This window comes from Salarias fasciatus, chromosome 18, assembly GCF_902148845.1.
Source record: "Salarias fasciatus chromosome 18, fSalaFa1.1, whole genome shotgun sequence".
Taxonomy (NCBI): domain Eukaryota; kingdom Metazoa; phylum Chordata; class Actinopteri; order Blenniiformes; family Blenniidae; genus Salarias; species Salarias fasciatus.
The window spans coordinates 11276082-11285860 of record NC_043762.1 but is presented as its reverse complement, the minus strand read 5'-3'; positions in this window follow the sequence as shown (position 1 = coordinate 11285860).

The window sequence follows — 9779 nt, the reverse complement described above, 5'->3', positions numbered from 1 at the left end:
TTGTGACCCTTGAGTTTTTCCAGAGAAGATTAAAAACCCTCTTCTATATCAAAGATACGTGTGGACTGGTGAGAAGATAAGATGCCTGAATAATTCTTGAAAAAGTGAATTTTTTTTCTTCTACTTCTTCTTCTTCTTCTTCTTCTGAGAGCCACATTTTTTACACTGTCTCTCTAAAATTAACAAGTCACATTGAGTTTTTGGTTTGTTGTGATATGATACGATTTTTAATCTGCGATAAAACACAGGCCAATCTCTCTCTCTGTCTTTTTGTTAAGAGCTAGCCATGGATCATCAGTATTGCCTCTCCAAGCATTAACAGGCCAGTGAGAAGGTTTGGGCTGTGAAACTGGTAATATATAATGTTTGGCAGAGGACGACAAACTTGCTTTTGGAGTGCTTGTTTGTGTTTGGGTGTAGAGTTGCAGACCAGGCAATTTTACACTGAAATACAGAGGAGGTTGAGACATTTCATCAAACATTAGCCATGTGGGATTTGAGTAAAAAGGGATGAAGCAATGAGCTGGCAGCATGACTACAATTTGTACAATTGTGTGGAAAGAAAAGTTGCTTTAGTGAGGTGTTGGGTAAACACAGGCCTCGGTGAGGACTGGCCCGTGGTTTTTAAAGTGGTTGCCCACGTTTGATGGGAGAAATTTTCACTCCAAACTTTGCTTTGCTAAACGAACTCTGGAAATAATGTGGACTTCACTTCACGGTGGCCTGCTCAGTGGAAAACAAATCATTATTTTTACATATGAGGCATTAATATAGACTTTTTTTTTTTTGTCTTACTCTAAATACAACATGTTTCTTGGCATTTTTACTAATTCACTTGTCCATTTATTTTAAAGATAGAGAGGGGAAAAAGATAAACTGTCATCAACAGCAACAATATGCATTCAATTTAGTAAGTAAGTTAAGCAAATTACACTCATCAAGCAAACCGTTATCTATCAGTCAGTTTGAGTGCGATTCCTGACCAGTCCCAGATTCAGCACCCTGGACAGCGATTATGACATTTATTATCGACATACAGTTCAATCCAACAGTTAATCACTTTGAATTGATTGGCAAATAAAATAATAAGAATACATCCCCCAAAAATGTGACCCCTTTGAAAAATAGTAAACTGAGAAACTTCAGAGGGAAGTATACAACATGCTCCCTTCCAAGCACTGAGCCAAAAGATTTTGCGTATCTGGTTTTTGGTAACTTGTACCTTCCACTGTGGAACAATGTTGAGTGAAAGTACATAACTTTTTGGCAGTTTACTCTGACTGGTTCCCAGAAGTCTTCATTAGAAAGAGCTTTTCGAATTGGTTCCTGGGGTTGGCAACAAAAGTACGTGAGTTGCCGACTGACATAACTGATAGGACTTGTGCAGCCATTTCACGTGACAGAGATAAAAGCCATACGTCCTGGGCAGCAATGATTCACGCCCTGCTAAAAGCTTCTGCTCAAAACTTTTACCATCTCATGCTGAAGAGTTAGGAATTTACGTCCGGACGGGGTTCTCAGACTAGTTTTATTCCTCAAGAAAATGATAGATGACACTGATGTCGGGTCATTTTTGTAACAACTTCAGCTGTTTGTATGGCATCCTGGTCCCAGGATAGCATGACATTTTAATTGGTGGCTGTAGATTGGGGATGTGAATGTGCATATATGCAGACTGGCGACTCCTCCAGAGTGGATCCTGTCCCAATATCAGCCGGGATCAACCTCACCAATATGCAGCATTAGTTGACTGATAGGTGATAAATGCATAGATGATTGAAGGTGAGTGCCAACATTTTGGCCACTTGGAACCAGTTTCAGTCGCTGTCACCACCGGCCACTGTAGTAGATTGGATGCTTTCCCCAGCGGAGCCTCTGCAGTACTTGTTAGGAATTGACACTTTATTTGGTGGTTGTCCAAAAAGTGTTATTATATCAACTTGAGCGGACAGTTTGAGTGCACAGGCGAAGTGGTGTAACAGCCCGCATCCTGACTCCTGTCTGAGTTCTGCTGCACGAATGAGTGCTGAAAAACTGGTCTGAATGATAAACGATGGTTACAAGAGAACTACATGTGAGAAAAAAAAAAAAAAAAAAAGCATGGGTGTGTTTCACAAACCTTACACTCTCAGTGAGTGATGCTGGCCAGCTGCCAAGACCTGCATTCAGACTGTCAGTGTGGGACTGAGGGAATCTGTCTAATACTGCCACTGCAAGCAGTAATGGATGATGTCTGAAAGTGACACAAGTCAGATTGCTGTTGGCAGACAAGCAACAGAGGGAAAAAAAAAAACACTAAAGTGATGGTTATATTTGATACCGCTCACCTCACCTCAGAGGCTTGAAGTTTCCCAATAAAGCTAAACTCAGCAGTGGCTGAACAGAGTGGTTACAGTAGATAGGTCAATCCGATTCAAGCTCTGCATCAGTGTGAATTATTAGATTATGATTGAATGGTTGAAATGAATGTTTTAGGTCTTATTTTTATTGAATATTTCCATTTTTCCCATTTTTCCAATTAGAACTTAAATTCCTATTGTTGACCATGTTTTCATTTGGTTCATTCCAAAATGTGAATTTGACACGTTTGAATTACTTTGGTTGGTTTTCACTCCTGCATTTTTTCCACACTAATACAATCACTGCATCAACTGGTGAAGCTTTATGTTTTTGTGAAGACATGAGGAGCGCCATATTTGTGTGGCTCTGAGTGCACTTTTATTCAGTATTTCTTTTCTTCTTCTTTTTTTTAAACAGCTTCCTCTGCCTTTTCTGCTGCTTCGGTTCATCACACCAGAATGAGAATATCATGTTCATACATACTCTGTCTCACTGTACTCTCTCCCAAAACTTAGTTTAGGATCGACGGATTCTCTACAAATGTCACTAGTAGTCAAGTATATATGATTGCATGTCTGCCGTTTACCTTTGCTTTTTCAAAAAAAAAACAACAAAAAAACAATACAAATAAAGACATCCCTGAGCTTTCATTTACACAATATAGTTTTACTGAGAAGCCATGTTCACTATCTGTCACACACGACAGCTGAGTAGCAACAAAAAGTCCAATCTGTCGCATACCGTTGCTTCAGATACTCGCATACAGAAAATGTGATTTTCACAGCTTTTCAGTGCGATTTGGAACACAGTGGAAAAAGCTGAACAAACTAATGAAACATAGAGAAAGTCAATTCACATTTTTCAGATAAGACCGAGCTGTTATCCGAGTGCGTTAACCTAAGGAGAGCTCAATGATCCACTCAGTAACACCCTGCCTATACAGTCAGCGGCAGCACTTCGCACTTCGGGTGCTCATTCAGACTCGCTGTGTGCATACTGGACTATATTTTTCCACAGGTCAACACGCAGGTTGATACAGCAGAATTGGGCAATTTGGAAATGTTGCCATTTTTTTTGATCCACCACCTCCTAATCCCCCCGAGTGCAGACTGGCTGTAACATGGACCATTAGCTAAAGAATGTTGAACATAACCATACCGGTTGTGCCTAGCCAGCCAAATCAAATAACTCCTTTTACAAGCGCCGCTTCACAACACGGTCCCGCTTTCAGGCTCACCGCCAGGCTCATGTTGATTCTGCCCGAGCCTTGAGAACAGGATCGCGTTAGCCTTGATTTACGCCGCCTTATTGGAATTCCTTTACGAGTGAGTGGCGTGCATGAGAGAAGAAGAAGGAAAAAAAAAAAAAGGGGGTTCTTGACTGATAAGGGGACTATTTGCGATAGGGATCAAGAAGGGCCTGGCGACGAATCACTGCAATGTGAGGGACTGGAAGGGAGTCAGAGTGGGGCGTTATGCAAGACCCAAGAGGGCGATATCAGCCAGAAAGCCAGGGAGAGTTTACCCAGGAGCGAGACAAAGCACGAGGACCGAAGCACAGCTCCATACCTGCACAGCTGAAAAGACCAGCCTCATTTTGCTTTGAGCGTGATCTATGACTGTCATTTTTAATATGATATGTTGGTTTAGGGACTAATGTAATTGCAGCAATTACTAAAGTATCAGCAGAAGCAGGTTTTTTTTTTCTCCTTTGTTTGTCAGGGAAATGAAAAAAGCCTTTTTGTAAATATACAAACCGTTTGTAATTATCATTAATGTGTTAATAATCGTGGAACCAATTCTGTATTCGCCAAGATCCTGTCTAGACATGACTGGTTTGTGCAGGAGTTCCTGTATTGTTGCCAAAACCTTCAGGTTTGAGCATTTCTTTATTAATTTGTTCCCATGAAGTAATGTACAGACTATGAAATGAGTACAAGTGTGACATGACGTGCACACACAAGCTACTGATCTACCAACAGGAACACTGACGGAATGCAAAATAACTCAGACTAATGATTTAGTGGGCTTGCCTTCATAAATCTGGAATCTTATATAAGAAGTTTATGCTAATAGATTAATATAAAATGTGCAGTTGAATTTCCCACGTCCGAAAACGCTCACATTATTTATGACTGCGTCTCTTTTTAATGAGGCGTTGCAAATCGCTTCAGACTTTGTCATGTTTAGATTTATTTATTCTGCTGGCTCCCCACGACTTTCAATTGTGAACTTTACAATAAGATGTTTTCTTTGTATTGAATCTCAAGTTTTGACTTTCTGACCAGCTAAATCACATATATAGCGATTTCATTGATGTGCTGTAATGCTCCATTATGTTCGATTAGTCTCTGCAGCAACTTGCCAAACACCATGATATCAAAGTTTTGTGCTTGCGCGTGCTCAAGAAACACAAACACTATGAGCAAACCCATGTACAGGCTTTACAAAGAGGGCTTAGCTACTGGTTTTACTCCAAATTCAAGTTATTTTAACAGGACGTCTCACCGAGATAAAGATGACTTTGCAAAGTCGAAATGAACAAGGGCAGCAGTGGAAAATTACAATTGCAGAAAAAAGTAGGAGTCACCAAACAAGTATTGCATGTTAGTTTCTACACCAGATCGCCTTTCTGCCACCGGCGAGACGCAAACTCAGGATGTGTGTCACCATGGAGGACTTGTCTTCAATTACCACAATGATGTGGAATAAACATTAAACAACGCAGGATAGATTCAGAAAATCTTTCTAAAACAGTTTATCAAGATAACGTTGAATATATTGATAATTATCGAGTGAGCAGTTTACTGACTGTCAATATTGATCTGAATGATTGAATTACAAGCAAAAGTGCAGTTACACATAAGTAGGAATAGAGGAATAGAGGAATAACATTCTCAAAGTTTAATCACAATTTATGTAAGACTGAGGATTGATTTCATCTCCTGTGATTAGAAAAACAAGTTTGTGCAGTCTCCACATTTACAAGAGTTGGAAAAAGTCAAAAACCAAAAAGGATGTTTGCAAAAAGTTATGCGCTTCTGATATGAAGTCTCCAAAAAATGAAAATTGTTACTGTAACTTTCCAAATGAGTGGTCACTGTTTACTGAATAGAACAACTATAAAGAGATTTAAGACCAATTCTCCACAACTCCGCCATTGAAGTTTTGCCAATCCAATTAATTCCACAAATCCTTTTTTTGTCCTTTAACTGTCGGTCCAGTTTTCTATAAAGCCCCTTTATTTACTGGCATCTGGCCAGACGCAATCTTTGCCCACACAGAGCGGCTCCACTTCCATCACTCCCATGGACGTCAATGTCTGTGTTCATCATAAAGGCGCTGTGTGCACACCAAGTTTTTTGCCTTTATCATAATTGAGTATATATTTTCTTTAATGCGAGAATCCCTGCGAAGCTACAGAAGTGAATGAGAAAAGACTGAGTACAATAGACACAGAGCAAGGACCACTTCTTCTCCTTTGTGAAAAACATAGTTCTGGAGTATAGTTTTCTGGTGTTGTGTCTGCAAAGAACAAATATCACGGGACTTAAAGTGTGGATTTATCCTGCTGTCACATGACAAAACTCACCTGTTGCCACAAGGTGTTTGCTCAGCTGCAAGTGTGTCTGTGAGAGAGAGTGACAAAACACCTGAACACTGACATGTGACTCCCTGATGAGGACATTAAATAAACAAAAAAAAAAAACAAAAAAAAACTGACAGCAGTATGATGAAGTAGTGCTCTGACTTGTGATCTAAAAGAGATAAAATTTTCTCCAGGTTCTCAATCTAAAGGCACAAGCTGATCATCATCTTGCATGCATTGGGTTTTGAATACTACGCTGGAAACAGTATCGTTTTCATGCTATTTTCTTATGTTAGTCATAGAGTGATCGGACGAAACAGTGAACTGCCACAAACATGAAATAAAAAGTGAAAACAAGGAATTGGACGTATTACACATTGGGGAATGACTGGAAACTATGACGAAAAGAAACAATTCTGAGTTGATTGTAAGATCTGATAGAATATCTCATGATAAAGTCCACAGAGAGAAGTCGTGGGGGGCCAGCTGAGGAAGTGTCTTTCACTTTCCTCTGCCTACTTCAAAATTTCACGTTGTAGATTAACCTCTTAACATAAATTGTAGGCCAGGGGTGTGAAAAACACTTCAGTTTAAGAAACACATACAGACTAGTTTCATCTTCAGCAGGCCAGATCGGTAAAACGGTACAATAATAACTTGAATTTAAAATTTACAGCTTTTCTTTGTTGTCAGGCAGAGTGTACATGATGAAAATATTTATAATTTTGCCAAATGACTACTGCTGAAAATGACTCCAATCTCAACAGATTGCCAATTTTAATCATCCCTTTTGGTGCAAATACAGTGAAATGTCCAATAAACCTCTTCTATAGTTGTTGCATTATGCATGTTTTTATGAACTCATCCTGACAGCAGACTTTGAGGCTCATGACTGCACATATAACTCAACTCATGCTTCAATGTTGCATCCCCTAATGTTGTTTAATACTTTTCCCATTTGCTTGATGGCTTGGTCGGCCGGATCGGAGCCTCTCTGGGGTCGGTTTTGGCCCACGATCCTTATGTTTCACACACTTGCTGGAACACTAATAGAGTGTGTTTGTCAACATCTGTCAGATGCAATCATCAGTGCATGCCATCCAGTTAGCCAGAATAAGCTCCAGCATCCCTTCCACCCTGAGAAACCCAACCCATGTCAACCATTTCTAACCTTGAGCTGTTTGCATATTTTGCAGTGTTTCTCCTGCCTGACTGAGTTTTGACCATAAAATTCAGAGCAGCTGAAAATGATAAAATTACATATTCTCTATTAAGCTAAAATGACTGATTAAAATCTAGCATTTTTTTTAAAGACATGAATAACAATTAGGATGTCAACACTACTTAAATTGACATAAACCGTCTGTGGGAAAAGTTATTTCCTGTTACCAGGATTTATGATCTATATTTATATGCAACAACCATTTGGCAATCAAGATATTTTGACTTCTCTTTTTGGAATCTGTCATGTCATTAATCGCTATATGCAGGTTCTCACAAAACCTTCGGTATCATGTTGCAGTTGGAGCTTGCATCAGTTCTCATGATTCACCATCCGTCTCTTTTTCTCACTGACTGAATTAACTTTTTGACACTTGTTGCCAGCAAAAACCTGCCAATTCCCAAGAGGACCTGATTCCGTTTGGACATAGAATAGATGTTTATTGCCATCTGCACAAGCACAAAACAGTACAAGGGTATTGAGAGTTTAATTCAATACCTTTAGGACTCAGTTTTTCAAGAAAATATCCAGATTTGCATTCAAAAGGAGAAAAACATGCAGGAGAAATGAAAAATAATATTAGTCCTGCAACACTGAATGACTTTCTGCCAAAAGGTACCAAAAGGTAAGTTAATGATACACTGTCAACAATTTTTCAAGTTGTGAATGACTGTGTGTATATGCTTTAATGTTGAAGTGTTCACTCTTATTGTTGAAGACGTAGAATACATCACCAAATGAATATAGACCTGCATAAATGTTTCAAACTCAATCTGATGTCTCACGTGCTTTCTGATCAGAGCCCTGCAGTGGACAGTTAATTCCCAAATCAACATCCAGAGGTCTCAGTCCTCAGCAATATGCCATTTTCCATCTGATAGTAGGAGTCCCCACACTGTGTTAAATTGTACATGTTGTATGTATTATCCTACATTGTATATATATATATATATATATATATATATATATATATATATATATATATATATATATATATATATATATATATATATGTATATATATATATTATCCTACATTGTACACACACATATATATATATGTGAAAAAAAAAAATATATATATATATATTGTTTGTTTTTTTTTTACACATGCTTATAGATTTTTCGACCTTTTTTGAGCAGGAGCAATCATGTTGAATAATGTGAATTTCCTGGACATTTCTTGCTCCTTATGTGCAGTTTTGTATTTCTGCATTTCATTTTTAACATTTCAGAGATTTTTGCTGGTGACAGTGACTCTGAGGCCCATTTCATGTGAAAAAAACTTGTTTTTTGTTTCAGTAAAATTTTGGGTTTGCATCAAAACGGCAAAAACACAGAATATAGAATGTCGCATGTAGGGCCATGAGTGGGTGCTGTTGAGTAGATAACTTTTGGAATTTTCCATCATGGCCGTGGTATGCATGTGCACTTGAAACATTTCCGCCATCGACACTCAGAGTCCAGGCATTTCCAAAGAATTGTCCCCCCCCAGAGCTCCTTGGAGATGGAATCTGAGCATTATCAAAAAGTTCCACCTTTGGAGCTGCTTTTCCAAAGTGATCTTTACACTCCAAGCACCGTTGTCAAACAAACGGACACCCAAAATTCAATGAAAGTTTTCCGTTTTCACTTGAAAACATGGTACAGATGAGGCCTCAGCTGCCCGTGATATGAACCAAAGACATGCCTTCACTCATTTTTGAACACGCTGCACCGAATCCCCTCATTCTGAAAAGAAAGCACCGGCGTTCTTGTAAACTCAGTCGACTGGAGGAGGTGCAGGCGTCTCACATCTCAGGCCTCAAAGCACTTTGCTACTTGGAAATAATTCAAACAAGGCTGAGCTCAGATGAGGTCTTCTATATTTGTTGTGGTGGATAATGATGCTGTTATTGGCTCACTCACTCTGTGCAACCATCTATTTCCATTTACTCTCTGCTTGCCAGTCGCTACCCCACTTTGCTCTCGACCTTCACGAAAGTGCTTGAGAAACAAATGTGATAATCATCATTTGCACTTCACTGTCCAAGTACAGCAGAAATGAACACAGCGTTTTTTTTTTTTTAGAGAATATTATTGTAGTGACTCACAGGAATGGCGACTTTGTCCACATGTAGGACACGTTACTAGTATTTGAGCGCACACGATATTATTTGAGGAAGGCAGAACACATTATCATCTCCTGAATTCCCATTTAGTGATTTCATATTTCAAATTATGCCAGTCTACTTGCCAACAGCATTGATTAAAGCAAACAAATCTGTATTATTTCAAAATCCAAGAGACTCGGCTTGGCACAGACAGCAAAAGGATCAAGTTCATTATGAAGTGTTTGTTCTCTGTTTTTGATTTGTTACAAATTTAAAAGAATTGGCACGATCAAAGAACAACTAATAAATTGGAGGGCTGATTCTTTTGTCTATATTTGGGATGTGGTAGCGAGTAAAGCATGAGTAAACAGGGAGCTACTGTAGCTGCTTGCTGTTTTAAACATTCAGGATTACAAAATACAGGGAAAACTATGTCGATCCCCTTTGGAAAATTACTTCTTCAGCATTCATCCCATTTTTTTAAGTTAATCTTAACTAACCAACTGGGAGCAGTGGGCTGCCACAGGAAGCTGCTGA